Source organism: Mustela putorius, unplaced genomic scaffold (assembly GCF_011764305.1).
Source record: "Mustela putorius furo isolate JIRA1106 unplaced genomic scaffold, ASM1176430v1.1 tig00000281_pilon_pilon_pilon, whole genome shotgun sequence".
In the NCBI taxonomy this organism is placed as follows: domain Eukaryota; kingdom Metazoa; phylum Chordata; class Mammalia; order Carnivora; family Mustelidae; genus Mustela; species Mustela putorius.
This window is the reverse complement of record NW_025421343.1, coordinates 31806584-31826147: the sequence shown is the minus strand read 5'-3', so window position 1 is coordinate 31826147 and position 19564 is coordinate 31806584.

Below are 19564 nucleotides of genomic sequence, written 5' to 3'. Positions count from 1 at the left end.
GGTCCTGGGATTGAGCCCCACATTAGGCTCCCTGCTTGTCTCCTTCTCCCTCTCCCTCTCTGTCTGCTCCTCCTCCTACTTGTGCTATCACCGTCAAATAAATAAAAAATTTTTTAAAAGACTTAATTTATGATTTCATGACTTGATGAAAAGATCCCTTAAGAAGATATGCTTTATCTAAAAAGACAAAAGAAATATACCAGAAATTATAGCCATTTTATTTTTATATTCCTGATAGGGATATTCCCATCACAATTGGGGCAGAGTCATTATTTTCCTTAAAAAGCCTCTCCCTTTATTGCATCAGAAAATAATCATAGAATTTCTTCTTGCTGGTTCTCTGGGGACCCGTTTTAGATGAGAAGAATCCTAAGAGAAGCTCACACAAGGTCTACGTTGGAAACCGTACTAAAAGAGCAGATATTCGCATGCTTTTGGCATATTCTGAGGATGATTTAAAAAAAACCTCGACACCATTATTTGCCTATGTTTAATGAATCTCTGCAGAGTTGTGTAATTGCTCCTTTTTTCCTGTATGTGGTAAGTCAGGCCCCTCTACTTCCTTTCCTTTTACATTGAAAAGTGTTTAAAAATTTTTCCTTAACTTTCCTTTCTTTTGTAGTATAATGAACAAATTGATATAGCTCAATAAATTTAACAAAAAAATTTTTTTTAAGATTTCATGTATTTATTTGACAGAGAGAGAGATCACAAGTAGGCAGAGAGGCAGGCAGAGAGAGAGGAAAGCAGGCTCCCTGGCTGGGCTCCATCCCAGGATCCTGAGATCATGACCTGAGCCGAAGGCGGGGACTTAACCCACTGAGCCACCCAGGTGCCCCAAATTTAACCAATCTTAACTATAAATTAGTTATGTTCAACTTTTACAGTATACGATTGCTATGTAATCTTTCAGAAATTAAAGCCATTTTAACAAGTCAATATGTATATTTAGTTTTATATTTTTATTGAAGGCTTATGTCCGAATGGGTGTCTACAGAAAGAGAATCAAATGGAACATATGTTTGTTTAAGTTTGGAATCCTAAATCAATGCTGTAATAAATTACACCTGGTTCATTGGAATTGAGACTGATATATAATCATATTGGTTTGGATATCACTTATCTGGAATTCTGATTTGCAAACATAGTTTAATGTTCTAAGCTAGTAGCTGGGAGTTCTTTGAAACCATGTTTCGCCTTGATAGTTACAAAAATAATTGATTACTCTTACTGTTGTTTGAAATTTAAAATTTAATTTGTTAATAAAAAAGAACCAGGTGCAAAGTACTGCTTTGTTTTCAAACTTATTAACATGTCTCCAGTTTATTGAATTCTATTTAAATTTATAAGACATAAGTGTCTGACATGAGTTCCATGAACCCCTTCAGAGGATCATTAAACTCTACTGATATTTTATTAAAATTTTTTTTTCCTTGTGGGAATTGTTTTGTGATGATTAGTGTCTGTAGCATTTTGGAAGACAGGTATGCTCACCACTATACCACCAACGCACATTTTGTAGTCTCAAAGCTGTCCATCAACCAAACAAGGTTAAAAACCACTTTTATAGGACTTCTGAAGCATTGTACTCTCCAAAGGAATATTGAAGGTAAATTTGCTTTGCGTCCTAGAATTACTTAATCATAGAATTTTGGAGTGACCAACTTGAAGCCCCCAGAAGTTACCCAAGGATTAGCAGAGAAGGCGGTGGGGCTCTTGTGGTATCCTGATTGATAACTTAAGGCCTTTTCAGCCTTCGAGCCTCAGCACAGAGGGTGTGGAGCTTCAAATTGATAGCAAGGTATTTGTATTTGAATAGAAAGCTTTTGTGAGCCCAGTAGAAATCTTGAATAATTTGCTCCAGTAGTTTCATGAAGTATTAGAGTGATGCTAGTTTATGTAGTTTCTTAGAGGATGGATAAATGGAGGTCCCTGTAGTCTCAAAGGAGAATCTCTTAATCTTCACAAAAAAATTATACCTTTGGCAGTGTCCATGATGAATAGAATTTAGGCACATTACATTCATTCTGTTAGCAAATATTTATTGTGTGCCTACTATGTGGATGTAGGTTTCACCAGCTGATAAAGAGTAATTGTGGAAAATTAATGAGATTGTGTTAATTTAATAATATCTATCAGCAGTTTAATGTTGAAAAATGTTTTCTTTTTTTTTTAAGATTAATTTATTTTAAGAGAGAGAGAGAGAGCATGAGCGGGAGGGGTAGAGGGAAGGGAGAGAGAATCTCAAGCAGGCTCTGTGCTTACCCCACAGCCCTACGTGGGGCTCAGTCTCTGGACCCCGAGATTGCAACCTGAGCTGAAACCAAGAGTCAGACTCTTAATTTACTATGCCACCCACGTACCCTGGAAGATGTTTTTCTTTCCAGTCACAAACCCAGAGAAGAAAATGTCATATAATAATACTGATAGGAGTTTTTGTATGATAGTCTTTAGTATGCAGGTTGACAGAGTTATGAAATATTACAAATTCTCAGACTACTGGGAATTAAAGAAATTGCCTTATTTAAATAAGGACCAAAGCTAAAAATCCAAGATTTTCATTTTATTTATCACTCTTCACTATCTGATTGAGATTTAACTATTGTTCTTAAGTTAATGATCTTTTATTGTTTAAATTTGGTCACACATTTCTCACTGTGAACATAGAACCTGAATTTTTATATTATTTGGTAATATTAGTAGCATAGTTACAAGTAGCTAAAGCTATAGCAAATTAATTTGAAGTAATCTTTTTAAAATTTATTTTAATTTTTTTTTATTTTAAAAAATATTTTATTTATTTATTTGATAGAGGGAGCATGAGCGGGGGGAGAAACAAGGAGAGAGGGAGAAGCAGACTCATTGCTGAGCAGGGAGCTCACTGTGGGATTTGATCCCAGGACCATAGGATCATGACCTGAGCTGAAGGCAGACACTTAACAGACTGAGCCACCCAGTTGCCCAATTTGAAGTATTCTTTTTTTTTTTTCTAATTTGAAGTATTCTTAAATGAACATAGAGTCAAATGAATTTAAGATTACACATGATTGTAATCACTTTTCATATATGCTTAAGAGGCTTTCAAAGTAAGGACTTTATGATTTAATATCTAATTACATTTCAAAGAATTAAAGACTAATCCCATTTTACAATATTCATTTTACACGGTATGCTCGAGATTTATGAACTGTGAGATTTTGTGCATATCTTTACAGTGCCAGTTAATCAGTTTGGCTTTTAAAACTGGAACAAGATTCTTCAACATTCTGACTCCTATTTTAAGATTCCTTACTCAGTTCAGCTTATTAAAAAAAAAAAAAAAACTCCAACGAAATACTAACAATGTCGTATTTCTGTTGTGTTTGTTTTCAACAAAACAAATTCTATATCTATATTCTATATCTATATTTCTATGTATCTATATATCATTCCATATCTTTTAAAATGTATTTATTTTAAAATTTAAACATGTAAGGTATGTAATTGGTTTTCAGGGGTGAATTTATGATGAAGTATTTTGATTACAGGCAGTAAGATTCAACTGATGCAGGAACCTCAGTTGTGTCCTGCCCCTCCCTCCTTTCTGTGCTCCCATGATTAGTATCCTGAGCTTATAACCTTATATTTATTACATTCTAATTTATTGCATATTTATTGTATTGTATCTTTCCTCAACTAAACTCCCCCTATTCCCAAGTCCTTGAGGACAAGGCTCTAGATCAACTTTGAATCTTCAGAATGTAGCACACAGCAGATACTCATATATTTCTTAAATGAATGGACTGATTGAGGGACATGAGGGACTTATCTTTGAGTTTTCTATACTCACCAAACAAGATTTTAAACTCTGGGGTACTCTATAATGGTTTTCCAGAGCCTATATGTCTCCAGAGAGATTGATTGATTGATTGATTGATTTTAATTGGTGTACATAATTGTAGGGGCTGGCAAATCTGAAATCTGCAGAACAGGCTGGCAGGCTGTACACCCAGGAAAATGTTGATGATGCAGCTCAAGTCTGAAGATGTCTACAGGCAGAATTACCTCTTCCTTGGGGAACTTCAGTCTTTTTTCCTCTTAAGGTCTTCAACTGATTGGATGAAGCCCACCTATATTATGGAGAATAGTCTGCTTTATTCAGAATCTCCTGACTTAAATGTTAATTTATCTTCAAATCCAGAGTCAGAATGTCTACAAGGGAAGAAGGAAGAACTATTGCAAAAAGTGAAAGAAGTTTAAGAGACATATATCCCAATGCTGAGGACTTCATCTGGATCCTGATTAGATCAAACCAGTTGTAAAAAAATGGATTTTGTTAGGCGAACAGAAAAAATTTAAAATGGAGTAGGTATTAGATGATAGGAAGGAATTGTAATTGTACTGGATATAATAATTGGTATTGTTCCATTTTAAGAATGAGAAAAAAGAGGACTCTCTATAGACTGAAGTTTTTATGGGTCAAACAAATAGAATATCTGGGATGGCTTTAAAATACTCTTTCTCTCCATGCCTATAGTAGGTAGAACATTAGTAATTGCTAAAGTTGGGTAATGGTTATAAAGGGATTTATTGTATTATTTCTGTGTATAAAAGGTTCTATAAAATTTTTTTTAAATGAGTAAAAGTATAATAAAAACAGAGCTTGTCACATAGTAAAAAAAAGGAAGTTGGGCACCTGGGTGGCTCAGTTGGTTAAGCGACTGCCTTCAGCTCAGGTCATGATGCCGGAATCCCAGGATCCAGTCCCGCATCAGGCTCCCAGCTCCGCGGGGAGTCTGCGTCTCTCTCTGACCTTCTCCACACTCATGCTTGGTCTCATTGTTTCTCTCTCAAACAAATAAATAAAATCTTTAAAAAAAAAAAAAAGAAGTTAATTCATCTTAAAAAAAAATAGCCTTCATATAAGCATCTGGATTGGTGTTTGATCATGTATCTGGGTACTGTGGCTTCACCAAGTTGACATGTAAAAGTAACCGTCATAGGTACCGAGTAAGTGATTAATTTCAGTGGGAAAAAGATTTCTAAGGGGCACCTGGGTGGCTCAGCTCAGGTCACAATCCCAGAGTCCTGTGATGGAGTCCCACATCGGGGCTCCCTACTCAGCAAGGAGTCTGCTTCCCCCTCTGCCTCTCCCCCTCACTCTCTCACACTCTTTCACTCTCTCTCCCTCAAATAAATAAATAAAAATATAAAAAAGAAGGGGAAAGATTCCTCAGCATTTTCATAAAGAAATCAGCTATGGAAAAATTGAAATTTGTATAAAGAATACTAGTAAGTTAAAAAAGAAACATGCATGAGTAGCTATGGCCAAGACTGTATTTATATATTAGAATCTTATTTTTGTTTTACTTTATTTTTTATATTAACATATAATGTATTATTTGCTTCAGGGGTACAGGTCTGTGAATCATCAGTCTTACACAATTCACAGCACTCACCATAGCACATACCCTCCCTAATGTGCGTATCCCGCTACACTGTCCCTCCCTCCACCTCTCACCACGCCAGCAACCCTCAGTTTGTTTCCTGAGATTAAAAGTCTCTTATGGTTTTGTCTCCCTCCTCATCCCTTCTTGTTTCATATCAGAATCTTATTGAAGTGCAACATAGGAAACAATTGAAGCATATGAACAAATACTACATACTGTATAAGTTAGGAAATTTTCGGGGATCAGTGATCAGAATGGGATAGATTTAAGAAAATATTTTTCAAAAATATGCATTTTGATCTGATTTTGCAGAATGTGTACATGCTATGTATACATATGTGGAGTTGGGGAATAATCTCAGTAAGTACAATACCAAAGGCCTTTGAGAGTCTCTGGGAGGGAAAGGCGGGGGAAAACTGAAAGAGGGCCTTGAGTATACATTTTATATCTGTTAAGCTAGACAACTAAAACAACAACAACTTCTTGAAAGTTAATTAGGAGGGAAGTGATTAATTAAAACATTCCTTGCAGATACTGTCCTGCATATATAGTGGACTAGAGTGGTTTCTAAGCCCCCAACCACAGGAGATGAGAGCGTGGACAGAGATTTATAAATAGAAAGATAATCCAAGTCTCATAGAGGTTGCTGTAGAACTTTGTGATTTCATGTTACAGACAAAGACAGAGAGGATGGATATACTAAGTTTGCCTAAACTGGCAGTCTGACACTTAAAAGAGTGATGTTAATTTTGATAGCGATGTGGAAATCGAGAGTGGGCAGGTAGAATACGGTGCATGATGTACTTGCATGACTTAGTAGATACTCCATGAGGTAAAACATATTGTAGTGTATTCTATTATTCCCAGCATTCCACTCTGAGGCATAGAATGCTCCTTTTAAGGGATTTAAAAAAAAAGGTTTATTTATGTATTTGAGAGAGTGAGAGCGCACAAAAGTACAGTGGGGAGAGGCAGAGGGAGAGGGCATCTCAAGCAAACTCTGTGCTGAGTGCCCAGCGCAGAGCCCGGAGCCCACGCAAGCCTCCGTCCCACCACCCTGAGATCATGACCTGAGCCAAAACCAAGAGACCAGTGCTTACCAAACTGTGCCACCCAGGCGCCCCTTAAGGAATTTTATCCTACTTGGTGGGTCAGCAGACTTTGGTTACAAAATTTATAGTATAGAATCTAATATTTGAAGATATCAAACTACTGATAAATCATCTCTGTCAATTGTGTAGTTAGTATCTGCTGTGATGAAGACAAAAAAACTGTAGAAGTTCAAAATGGGAGGGTATTTACCACTATTTTCTGGGAAGAATTTATGAAGGATGTCAGATTTAAGCTCTCATAAAATAGCATTTGGAGCATCTTACATAGTAGAGCTAATGGGGCAAGTGGAAAGCCTCACAAGTGGGAGGCTTAGCTATGACTGAAATATACTACATGTTTTAAAAGAAAGCTCTGTTAATTTGGATTATCTTTTAATTTATACAGAGCCCTTCTGCCTGCTTATTGTGTCTGGTGAGTCATTTTTATAGGCCTCAGCCTTAGCCCTACTGTTTACATGGAGCCCTGGCGACCTGAAACTGTAGCCTCAGTCAGTTATTTTTACCTTTTTCTCTCACTCCCCTTCTCTTTAGCCTGTCAGTCTCAAAAAATCATGAGTGCATTGGTCACTTCTTGAAAGTAACACTGAGATTATCTGTTATTTCCCACCTGTTCTTTACTTTGTCATCACACTGTGTGTGCTTTTGTTTTCATTACTTTGCTTTGCCCATAGTCCTAACAGTGGGGATATTCCTTGGTCCGGTCACATAGTCCTACCATTGTCATTGTGCTGTGGCCTGCCTCCTCTTGCTTTCTTTCCAGATAGGAGCTTTTTTCAATGGTAGTATTTCTTTCTGTGCGTGCGTCTCAGGCCCAACTCTGATTTGTTTTCCAAACCTTTTTACCTCCTACTGTTTCAGTTCCATGGTAAATCTTTTCTTTGGATTACATTTATAGCAGTTTTTATGATATGCACAGAATTTGAATTACTGAAATAAAACTGCATTTATTTTCTGTATCCTAGTTAATATTCTTTGCCTCAGTTTTTATCAAGTCGACTGATTTCTTTCCAAGTAGTCTATATCTTCAAGGTTTCAGTACATATTATCATCTTGCAATAAAAAATAGTTGGTATTGCTGAGGCTTGTCACTTTTATAAGTTTAAAATATTAATGCAGTTTACATGGAAAACTTTCTACAATTCTGTAGCTTCAATATTATTTTTAAAATAATACTGTATACTTATAATCAGTGAAACTACATTTTTAACAGTCCTGGGAAAAAAGGATTTAAGAGCTCCTGAGCATTTAATCCCACTCCTTTCTGTGACAGTTTTATTAATTGGGATTCCTCTGGAGATTGTTCTTTGGAAAAAAAGCCCTACCTTCTTCCCACCTTTTCCCAAGAGGTTAGAATACAAGTATTCCTTTCCTCGCATGTACTTTAAACTTAGTTAGAATTATTATGTCTCCTCCCCTCCACCTTCATTGTTCATTTTTACTACTTCTGTAGTTTCAAAAAATACTCACTCTAATTAAAATTCAGGATGGCCACTGAGACTTCAATGTAGCTTTCATTTGTTATATTAGGTATAATTTGCTAAATGGTCGCGTGGTTGGGGAAGACTACCAACAAGTAATTGGATGGTCAGCTGATAAACTATTTTTTTCATAAATGTTAAATTCTTTTAAACGTCTATGTAATAACTGGTATTTTTCTTAAATATTTTTCTTCAGGTAATCAGTATATTTGTGTTAATAAATAAGAGCATAAGTAGAGCTATTTAAAATATTTATATTGTTAGTTGCCATAAAATACTATTCTATAATCTCCTTAATTTATTGAATAAAAAATTGTTGTCCTCCATCAAAAAGTATATTAGTGTGACCCAAGCAGTAGTATGTATACCCAACCTAAGAGATGACATTTTACCAGTACAATGGAAACTCCCTTTGTATGTTTGTCTTAACTCATCCCTCTTCCTACCTCCCCACAAGTGTAAATACTATACTACATTTTGTGATTTTTAAAAAATTTTTAAAAGATTTTATTTATTTTAGAGTAGGGAAGGGGGAGAGTGCCAGTATGAGTGGGGAGAGGGGCAGAGGGAGAGAATCTTCAAGCTGACTCCCCACCGAGTATGCAGCCTGAGCCAGGGCTTGACCTTACTGAGCTCAGCAGTGTTCAACCCACTGGGTCAGCCACATGCCCTTTTAATTTTTATTCTTTTTTATTTTTAAAAAAATTACTAGAGTGAGCGAGAGAGAGAGAGAGAGAGAGAGAGCATAGTCGGGGGGAGGAGCAGAGGAAGAGGGAGAAACAGACTCGCCACTGAGCAGGGAGCCTGACGCCAGCTAGATCCTGGGACTCTGGGATCATGACCTGAGCTGAAGGCAGACGTTTAATGGACCAAGCCACACAGACACTCCTGCCGCCTCTTTTAATTTTTTGAAAATAAGTCTTGCTGCATATATATCTATGCTAAACAGAATAGTATTGATTTATTTATTTCTGAACTTTATAATAAATGGCATATTGTGTGTTTCTTTTTAAGATCTTCTTGTAGGTCTCTAAGATTCATTTACATTGCTCTCTAGATTTTTCTCATGGCTAGTTGTAAATACGCAATAATATTATTTTATTGTTGATTGATACACTCGTTCTTGTTTTTTCTATTATTATTATGTGGTATTATGAACAATATCACAATGAGTATTCTCATACACATCTTGTGGTATACATGTGTAAACACACCTGTACCTAGGAATAGAATTGCTGGACCATATGGTATATGCATTTTCAGTTTCAGATAATGCTAAATTATTTTCCAGTTCAATTTGTGGCACAGAGTGGCTAGATGTACACTAAAAATTTCCTGTTCTTCCTGGGCACAGATTAGGTTGTCCTTTCCATCTTTTTTTGCATTAGGAATGTCTACTTAGATGAGATCTATTATGTAGAATATGAGTAGAAGTAATGTATGCCTCTTATAGGCTTGGCCCACAGAAATCTGCCATGTGTGATCATCCAGTTTCTTTTTTTCCATCATTTGGCCAAGTTGTGTTTCTCCCATACCAATTCTTGCATTTTTCCCTCCCCCTGTTAGGTACACTGTGCCAGTTATAACTGTATAGATAAAATAGAGGTGGTGGTCAGTGACTCTCTCTGCCTTATTTCTGTTTTTAAAGTCAATACTCCAAATAATTCACAATTATCTACAATATCTTCTATGTTCTCTTGATACCCTTTATTAAGTAAGGATATTCTCTTTAAGATTTTTCTAAAAATGTTACCAGGAATGTTGAATTTCATTAAATGTTTTACCAGTTACTATGGAAATGATCATTTGAGTTTTCTCCCTTGATCTATTAATTTTGTGAATAATATTTATATCTTTGTAATGTTAAATCACACTTGTATCCCTAGCATAAACTCATATGGACAAATCTTTTTCATCAGTACATGCAGTTTGCTAATACAAGTATCTTTCAGTAAGAACATTTTTTTAGATTCTTAGTTTGGATAGTAAGGGATGCTCTGTAAAGTGCCTGTTTCAGAAATTCCCAAACTTCCCCAGTTCATGGTGCCCTTAGAAAGACCAAACAAAAGAAATACCTAAAAGCTATATTTATTAAGCAGTTGGGTTCAAACGACTTCATATTTATGTCCTAATAGCTTAGTAGCTGTTTGAAAAAAGTACATAGATAAATTCAAAGAAAAAGCTATATTTTCATTTTATTTTTAAATAACTGCAATTATAGTCAGCCTTGAACAATGCAGGGATTAGGAGCACTGATCCTCTGCACAATCAAAAAGCCTCCAAACTTAACTACTTAATAGTCTACTCTTGACTGGAAGCCTTACTGATAATACAGTCAATTGATACATAGTTTGTATTTTTACAATGAAGTAAGCCAGAGAAAAAGAAATGCTTTTAAAATTATGAGGAAAAGAAAATAGAATATTGTACAGCACAGTTCAAACCCATGCTGTTGGAGTCAACTGTACTTACTAGTGGGATGTGTGTGCTTGAAATTATTGCATAACTTCTCAAATCGTGGAATGAGATTGGGCACTGCCACGCTCATTTCCTGTTCCATGTTGATTTTCACATGGTGATTGCTTTTTTATTGCAGCAACTACCATAAACTCAGATTCACAAAGAGGTCATCAAAAGGAATGCAGTGTGATTTAATGTTGAAACTATGAAAGAAAGCATGTGATATTTGACAGATGTTGTATATTGCTGTTTCCTTCAAATTGAAAACATCCCTTGATTCCACTGGTGGGTTCACTGTGGCACCTCAGGGTGACTTGGACCGTAGTTTGGAAGCTATAGAACTAGGTAGGTCCTGAGTTTTGGAGAAAGGATAGTGAATGACAATGTGGACATTAAAGAATACGGCATTTTCCCCCCATTTGATACACCTTATAAAGTATTGAGGTGATTGGAATAACAAAGGATATCAGCCCCACTTTTAATAAAATGTGCTTTATAAATTCATTTTTTGTGATGAGGCCTCGATTGTGAGGGATACCTGTATTTTATTTAGAGTTTCACACCTGTGTTTAAGAGTAAGATCGACATATTTCCTTTACTAATACTGTTTGGTTTTAGTATTAAAGTTATACTGGCCTCATAGGATAAATTGGGGAATATTTCCATTTCTGGGAAAGTTTTTGGTAAAATTCAACTGCCTTGTGAGAAGATTTTTTAAAAAATTGTTACGATTGGGTTTTCTTTTTTTTCATTTGCTTGTCTATATTTTCTTATTTTCTATAATGCCATGTAATATACCTTTAAGAACAAGCAGTCTTATATCAAGACACAAAAGAAAATCTGTATATGAAGTTAATTCTTAGTTTGATCACTCAGTTCAAATCCTGTACTGTTAAGGCTAATTGACTCATGATTTGGGAGAAAATTTTTTAAACTATTGATTTAGTTTTCTTGAGACCAGTAGGATTATTAAGTCTTTCTGTATCTTCCTGGTTAGTTAGCTTTTTTTTTTTTTAAATTAAGGGAAACTTTTTTTTTAATAACTTTAGATTTATAGAAAAGTACAAAAATAGTATATTAAGTTCTAGTATGCCCTTCATCAACCCCACCCCATTCTTGACATCTTCCATTACCATGATACATATGTTAAAACTAGGACAGCGGTGTTGACTAATTAAACTTTAGGCTTTATTAGGATTTGAATAGTTTTTATTTTATTTTATTTTATTTTTTAATTGATATCCTCTTTCTGTCTGGGGCCAACCCAGAGTATCCCTTTGTTTTTGGTGGTCATGTCTCTCCAATCTCCTAAGTCTATGACTCTTTCTTAGTTTTTCCTTATTTTTTTGACCTTGACTCTTGAGGTGTGCTAACCAGCTGTGCTATAGAATATCTCCCTATCTGGGTTTATCTCGTGTTTTTCTCATGGTCAGACTGAGGTTATGAGAAGAATACCACCAAAAGGAAGTGCCATTCTCATCACATCATTTTAGGGGGTAGGTGATATCCACCACGTCACTGATGATGGTGAATTAACCTTCCTCACATGGCTGAGGTAGTGTTGGCAGGTTTTCCCATCATGAAGTTATTGCTCTTCTCTTTCCCCACTTAATTCTTTGGTAACGAGTTCCTAAACCACTAAGTCTAGAGATTAAGCACCATCTCTTAGAAGGAGGGGTAGCGCCATATATTTTTTGGAATTCTTCTCTTTACTTATTTGTTCCGTCATATGTTTATATTAGTGTGCCCTAGGTTAGTTTTAATGGGTTTTGTTTTAAGAAATTACCTATTTCATTTAAGTTTTCAAATCTGTTCGTGGAAATGTTTTCATAATATCCTATTTGTTTAATCTTTGGTTTATTTATAGTTAGGTTCTCCTTCATTTTTAATAATTAATTTGTATCTTTTTTTTCTTGACCTCATCAAGGGTATTTTGTTATTGATTTCAAAGAACCAGCTTTTGGTTTTATCATTCTCTTTATTGTGTTGTTTTCCATTTCATTGATTTATACTTTTATATTTCTTGCTCTTTATTTTTTTTAAGGTGAGGTTATTTGTTGAAATAACTTTATAGTTAGACATTTAGCCCATTAGTTTTCAACCATTCTTCTTTCCTAATATTAAAATAAAACTTTCAACCATTTCTTCTTTCCTAATATTTATGGGAATACATTCTCCTCTGAATGTTGCTTTTGCTGCATTTTATAGTTTTGAAATGTAGCATTTTCATTATTGTTTCGTTCTTAGTTTTACAGTTTTTTCTCTTAAGAAATAATTGTTTTCTGGTATTGTTTCTTGAATTGTGCGTTATTTAGAGGTGGAGTTTTAAATTTCCAATTGCTTGGCAGTTTTGTGTTTAGTTTCTTTTTGACATTTTTTTCATTGTGTTGTGAATCAGAGAATATAGTCCTGGTGGTAGTGATTATTCTGTTCTCTCCTGCATGTTTCTTAACCTCTCTTTCATACTTTCCTTTCTAGTGACCGTGTAGGCTACTGTAAATTTGTCATAGCTGGAAATTTTTACGACAAATTTTTAAATTTTTACTGATATTTTATAATAGTGCTGTATTTACTTGTGTGTTTTGTGATTTTCTTCTTGAATTCTGAACTCCTTTTCTTTGGAATCCTGTGTAAGTATGAAAACTCTTTGGTTTAAGTTCAGGATATATTCTTCTAGAGTGGATTTTTATTTCCTTCTACTATATGCTTGGAGTTGGGGGGCTTGGTCTGTCAACCTGGATTTTAACTTAAAATTCTTACTCTTGGTTTTTTAGGAACATCCACATGGTGTAGATGATTCAGGCATCAAATTCTCATGATGTGTTTGCTAAAACAAAGAGGTAAATTTTCCTTGATGTTTGCCTTTGAGGTATTTTTGATGTTTGAGTTCATCCTTTTCCTGGGTTATTGTCCATTTGGGTCCCGGCTTTGTCTGATGGCATGAGACCTCAGGAGGCCTGAGCCTTTTTCCTTGATCTCTCTTACTCTTAGTTTATGCCCCCTGTGTTTCCTGGCAGCTTTGCTGCTTGCTTTTCCATCTTTTTTCTTGATTTGTTTCCATTGCTGATGTTGGTGGTTTTCCCTTGCATTCTTTATGGGGTATCCATCACTGAAAACGGTAATTTTTATATTTTATTGAGCAGTTTCAGATGCTATGTAGCAGAAATTTTTAAGACCTCTAGTATATTTCAGAGACTGGAAATCCTGTTGGAAATTCTTCAAAAGAATAATTTCTAGAAACCAGTCCAGACCCACAGACTAGAATCTGCAGAATGCAGGTCCTGTGGGTATTTTTAAAAAATTCTTAGATAATTTGGATACACTATAAGTTTTGATAACCACTGACATAGAAAATGTTAAAGACTTTTTGTGTAAGCTTAAATAATTAAACATTCATAGCTAATGTTTACTGAAGGTAAGTTAACATACATAGTAGGCATGCAATAATCCTGGCTGTTAGTAGTAGTATTACATGCTGGGCTCTATTCTAAATCCTTCACACATCTTGTAATCTGTTCCTCACAACAGTGCTATAGCTACTACTCCTATTCTCATTTTATAAATGAGAAATTGAAGCACAGCAATATTAAAAACTTACTCAATAATACATAGCTAACAGATAGCACAATTGGTACTTGAATCCAGATAGTTAATATAATTCCAGAGCATATAAGCTTAACCCCTAGTCCCTATGGTCTTCCAGATAACTAGCATCTTATTGATTCCCAGAAGGAATCTAACGTTGTAGAATATAGCAAGAAAAATATATTTGAATTATTATATATTCATGTCACTTCAGTATAGGTATAAGGGAAGCAGAATAGTATAGTAGAAACATCTTTGATTTACAGGAAAACAGGCATGAATCTTTTCCTTAATTGCTTACTGTATAGCTATGAGAAAGCAGTTTATCTTTTCTGAGTTTTTACTTTTCTTATTGGTAAAAGAGGATAATTATTTTTACTTCGTGGAGATTTTGAAGAAATAAATAGAACCTGTAATGTGTTGCTTAACCATATGCAAAGTGGAAGATCAGTATCAGGATTTATGGTATTCCCTAAGAAAACTGTGTTGATTCCCGTTCAGGAGATTATAATAAGCCTTAGTCTAGGAGCAGAGCAGTTGGATGGTACTGGATAATGGTGCTGGTGGGGGCCACATCGACTCTGTCGAGAATATATTTGGTGACACACACTGCCCTAGATTCTGGAGATACAGAAGTGAGTAAGACATAGCCTTCCTGTTCTCAACGAGTTGACAGTCTGCTTGCGCGCATCCAGACAGATATGTAGGCAAATACTTTGCTAGCTGCTACAGTGTGGTAAACATAGAGTGTTACGGGGACACATAGGAGAGATACTCAACCAAACCTTAGTGGATGAAGAATGGCTTCCCAGAAGGAGAATGATGATGTGGGGGATTAGAATCATAAATCTAGAGAGGAGGCAAAGCTAAGGCTGGTAGAAATTGTCATTGCACTAAAAGTGTCCCATTCACTAACAAAATCTTCCACATTAATGAAAATATCAGAGATGTTAAGAAAGTTTATCAGGGTCTAGGCTTTACTAAAGCAGTTTTTAAAGGTAAAATAAAAGTAAAACATAATATTGAAATATCTATTAAAGAGATTTCTGAGGTATTGTGCTTTCTGAGGCCTATGTGCTTGTTATTCGGTACTAGTGTCATATGAAGTTATGCTTCTCAGGAGGAGAGAGGGAGAAACAATGATCCTCAGAGGATGGAATGATAATTTGTGAACTGGGGTGAATATCGCCAGGTACTGTTTACACATTTCCTTTTCTCTCATCCTTGTTCACATGCGATGAAAAAAATATTTGTTTCAGTGACTCATTTATAGTTCATAGTTTTAATTTGGTATAGTACATTGCTCTGGTATAGATTTCCTGTTGATCAATAAAATTGTATGTATAGGCGTTGAGATTTCTTTTGATCTTTTTCTAGTGCCCCTTCCCAATAAAGTAACATACTAAAAATATGCAAGGGAAAGACCACTCCTTTGGCCAAACTGGGATATGAAAAAGGGAATGAATAAAGAAATTCTTAGAAGGGGAGGAAGGTGGGACTGGAAGAAAGAAGAGGATATTGAAATGGGCAGTTGTAATGGCTAGAATGGAATCCGTGATTATAGGAATAATGAATGAGGTTGGTCTTTAAAAATAACCCCAGGGCAAGCAGTATCTCTGCATGTTCTGGCAGCCAGATGATTGTGACTTGATGTAAGAGTATACTTTGATCTGCAACTCAACTTGTATATCCATATGAGGCCCACCAAGTACTGTGGTGTTTTGCAAGAGTAGTCCCTGACTGAAGCTGGGGAAAGTGGAGCAATTGGAAAGTTTAGAACCCAGTTGTAGGAGGACTAAAGCCCTTAATCCTCAGGGTTAAGCAAAGGGTAGAAAGAGGAAGGGGAAAATGAAATCAAGTTTGTAAAAATTAATTCTGGAAAAGATATTTTGGAAAGCTTGTAAAATGAGGTTGAAATTGTAAACGTGTTTTCTATAATAATAAATCTTAGCACACTAGGAGTAGCCAAAATCTTGAAGGGAGAAAAACAATTTTAGGCCACCCCCCCAAAAAAAAACTCTCTATAATGCTATACCACAAATTTACATAGAATTCTTCCTTATTTGGACTTTTATGGCATGAAGTTGGGTGAAGTTGACAGACACATTGAGCATAAAAGAGTGTAGGTTCGGTGCTTATGGTTGTATTAGGATATATTGAATTCCTAGTATCTTTGGGACATTTGTGTCTCATTGGGGTTTATTTTAGCAAGAACTTTTGACTCTGGGCACTTTTCTAAGAGTTTGTTGCATTTTAAAGGATTGTGATTCTTTGGGAAGGTTGAAAATAATTCTTGAAACTGGGCATTACTGATCGCTGTGCCTTCAACTTCTGCTAGTTTTCCTCTTATCTTTATTCATTTTCTCTCTCTCTCTCTCTTGCTCTCTCTCTCTCTCTCTTTTTTTTTTTTTTTTTGTTTGCTCTTTCAGCTTTAACTGCTGCCCTGACCCCAAACATTGGGGTGTTTCCATAGTAATTCATTCTCCTCTCTCTACAGTTTTCCTTGGTCATCTCATGTACTCACTATCATCAATATGTCAGAGATTCCAGAACCTTTATATAACACTTGTTTGGAAGTCATCTGGATTTATCTGCTTGTATGTCATATTCATAATTAATGTAGACATAACTGAATTCATTAGCCTCTCCATCAGACATCTGTTATCTCCTGTAAACTCATTCTTGGCTTAGTAGCCTTAATATATACCCAGTCTCCTGTGCCAGGAAACGTGGTGTTTGTAGGAGCTTATTCAGAGAACATAATCCTGAATGTAAACAAAATTTTAGCCAGAAAGATGCCTTATCATAACATTGTGTTTTAATATTTTATTAATGTATTGATTTATTTTTTAAAGTAGGTTCCATGCCCAATGTGGGGCTTGAACTCATGACCCTGAGAAAAAGAGTCGCATGCTCTACCAACTGAGCCAGATAGATGCCCTGTAGTATTGTTTTTAATAGCAAAAAATTAGAACCAATCTCAAGTCCTGCACCACTGCTTTGATTAAAAACTGTGTCACAGAGAGAGCGAGGAGTGTTTCTCAGATTATACAAATCTTTTTAGAAGAATACTTAATAGCATGAGAAGTTATATACATAAATTTAGTGAAAAAAGATGCTTTGAAGCAATATGTGCACTGTGAATCCATAATCATTAAAACAAAACCATATCTAGATCTATGTTTATAGAAGAGTAAATATACAGCTGTTTCCATTAATTCTAGTTGGAACACTTACGGGTTATTTTTATATTTTATTCTTTTTACTTACCTGTATTTTCTGGATTTGAATAGTAAACCTGAACTATATTTATAATTCAGACGTGTGGACAATGTGACCTCTCTTGTTCACCCCCAACTCTTGTTAATTTAGTCCAGTGCCTCATTCACCTCATTTGCTGCCATCAGTCCAGTCGCTCATCACATTGGAATTAGATTGCTACAACAACCCTCTTGCCTCCATTGCTCAGCTACCAGAGCCGTCTTCCTAAAGATCTTAGCCAGTTGGGTTCATTCTTTGCTTAATCCCTCCAGTTTAAGTAGTTAAATGTTAAATCCCCAAAACCGTCAAGTAGAATACATTTTGGATATTTTCCCTTGTTACGATTTGGTCTGAAGACCTGCAGCCAACTGGAATTTGGCCAGCTCGAGACTTAATGTAGCATTTTCTCCTAACCCTAACAAAGTCACTTTTGACCAGATAGCTGTGGCAGGTTTGGGGGGTAGGGGACCAGAGGAAGAGAGGGAGAGAGAAAATATAAATAGAACTCAGGCATTGCCAGATCTTTATTCTTTGTCCCTCTGCAACCCATCACATTTTGCCCTTGCTGGGTATTTGTTTGTTTCTATTCAAGGGACAATTTATTGGTTTTCTTGAGTGTTTAGTTAGTAAGAACAAATAGCCGAATAATGAAAATCCATCAGTTTTAGTGCCAATTATTATATCAGCAGATCCTATTAGGAGTATTTATTGAAGCATGTCATGCTAATAGTCCCAGAGTGTAATTATACTTGCAGATTTTTCTTGCTTTCAGGGAGTTTGTAACATGTTCCAGATGGTTAAATAGGAAAGAGTAGACATTTTGTACTGTCTTTTCAATTATGATTAAGAATTTGATGTTACATATTACTTATGTTATCATTCTTGCTTTTGTTAGATTTAAACATGAGAGGAATTTAAACAAAATGTGTTGGGTTTTTTTCTTTTCTTTTTTTAAAATTTCTTAACCATGGTCAACAATGAACAGGACCCTTCATAGACACTTTTCCCCTGTTAAGTTGTTTAATTGCTTTTAATTTAAGCATCATTAAAATCAGATAATTGCATCTTAAGGAGTAATTCTTTTATGAATGTAGTCCTTAATTTATTCTTGGAAAGTATTTACTTGGGTTTGTTTTAGACTTAAAATTACATGGTGAACCTTCTTGAAAATACTTACACAAGACTGAAATAGAATAATTTTCTAAACCGTTGATGGTTCTTTAACCTTTTTCCACAGAGCGGTGTGACCTTAGATTCAGCATTAGTGGGACATGCAATTTAAATTTGCCAGTGATAAGCGATGACTTTTCATTCATCTTTTCATGTTCTCCTGTCTACCCTTCACTGACCATCCAGCTACTTTCATTTGAAAGGATGTTTACCGAAGATTAGGCATATAACGTGTGAATGCAGAATAGAATAGTTTGTGGGTCATGGTTATCCAGACCCATAAACTGTGGCTTCTTATGACCTTGTATTAACCAGTTTGCTAACTGGTTAGTTGACTTGGAGAAATATGTTATTTTTCAATGAGCAATAGACTACTCTGTACTTCAATTTAACTACCTGTATATTTTTACAATGTAAATTTTGTGTGGTTGGGGGACAAATTGGTCTTGACCCTTTGACTACCATTCTCTGTCCTTGAAGCTCTCTTCAGGATTTCTTGCATACAAGAAAAAAAGGGAAAAAATACAAAAATATAATGCCAAAGTTATATTTTTGGTTATGAATACTGTATAGACTATTCCTGAAAGATTTTGTAGGAATAAAGCGATGATGCATTCTGTATCATCCAGCAAGATTTACTTCCTGTAATTTGCCTTTAAATATCTTTGCTAGTTCTCAGATTTTCCTGTTCCTTACTAAGATGCCACCTTTCTACCTTTTCTTGACCTTTTCTCCCCCAAACACCCCGCCTTCTCAGCCTCTGCACACTCTTTCAGTCTTCCTCGTGCCCGCTCTACAAATTCTTTACAGTTTTTCCAGGTAAAATTCTTATCCTTTCTATAAAATTCTTTAAATTCCTTCCCAGCAAGATAGCCTAACTGAGTAGCCTAAACTGAGACTTAAGAAGAGCATGTCTTTGGGTAGATTCTGTTCATCTTGCTATAATAAACTGGTATTAAATTGGGATTTCTATTTTCATGGCTATTGCCAAGTTTTATATAGTTTGGTGTGTTTAGCATGTATGACAACTGTCATGATAAAGTTATTATTAACTGTCTGGGAATCTGGG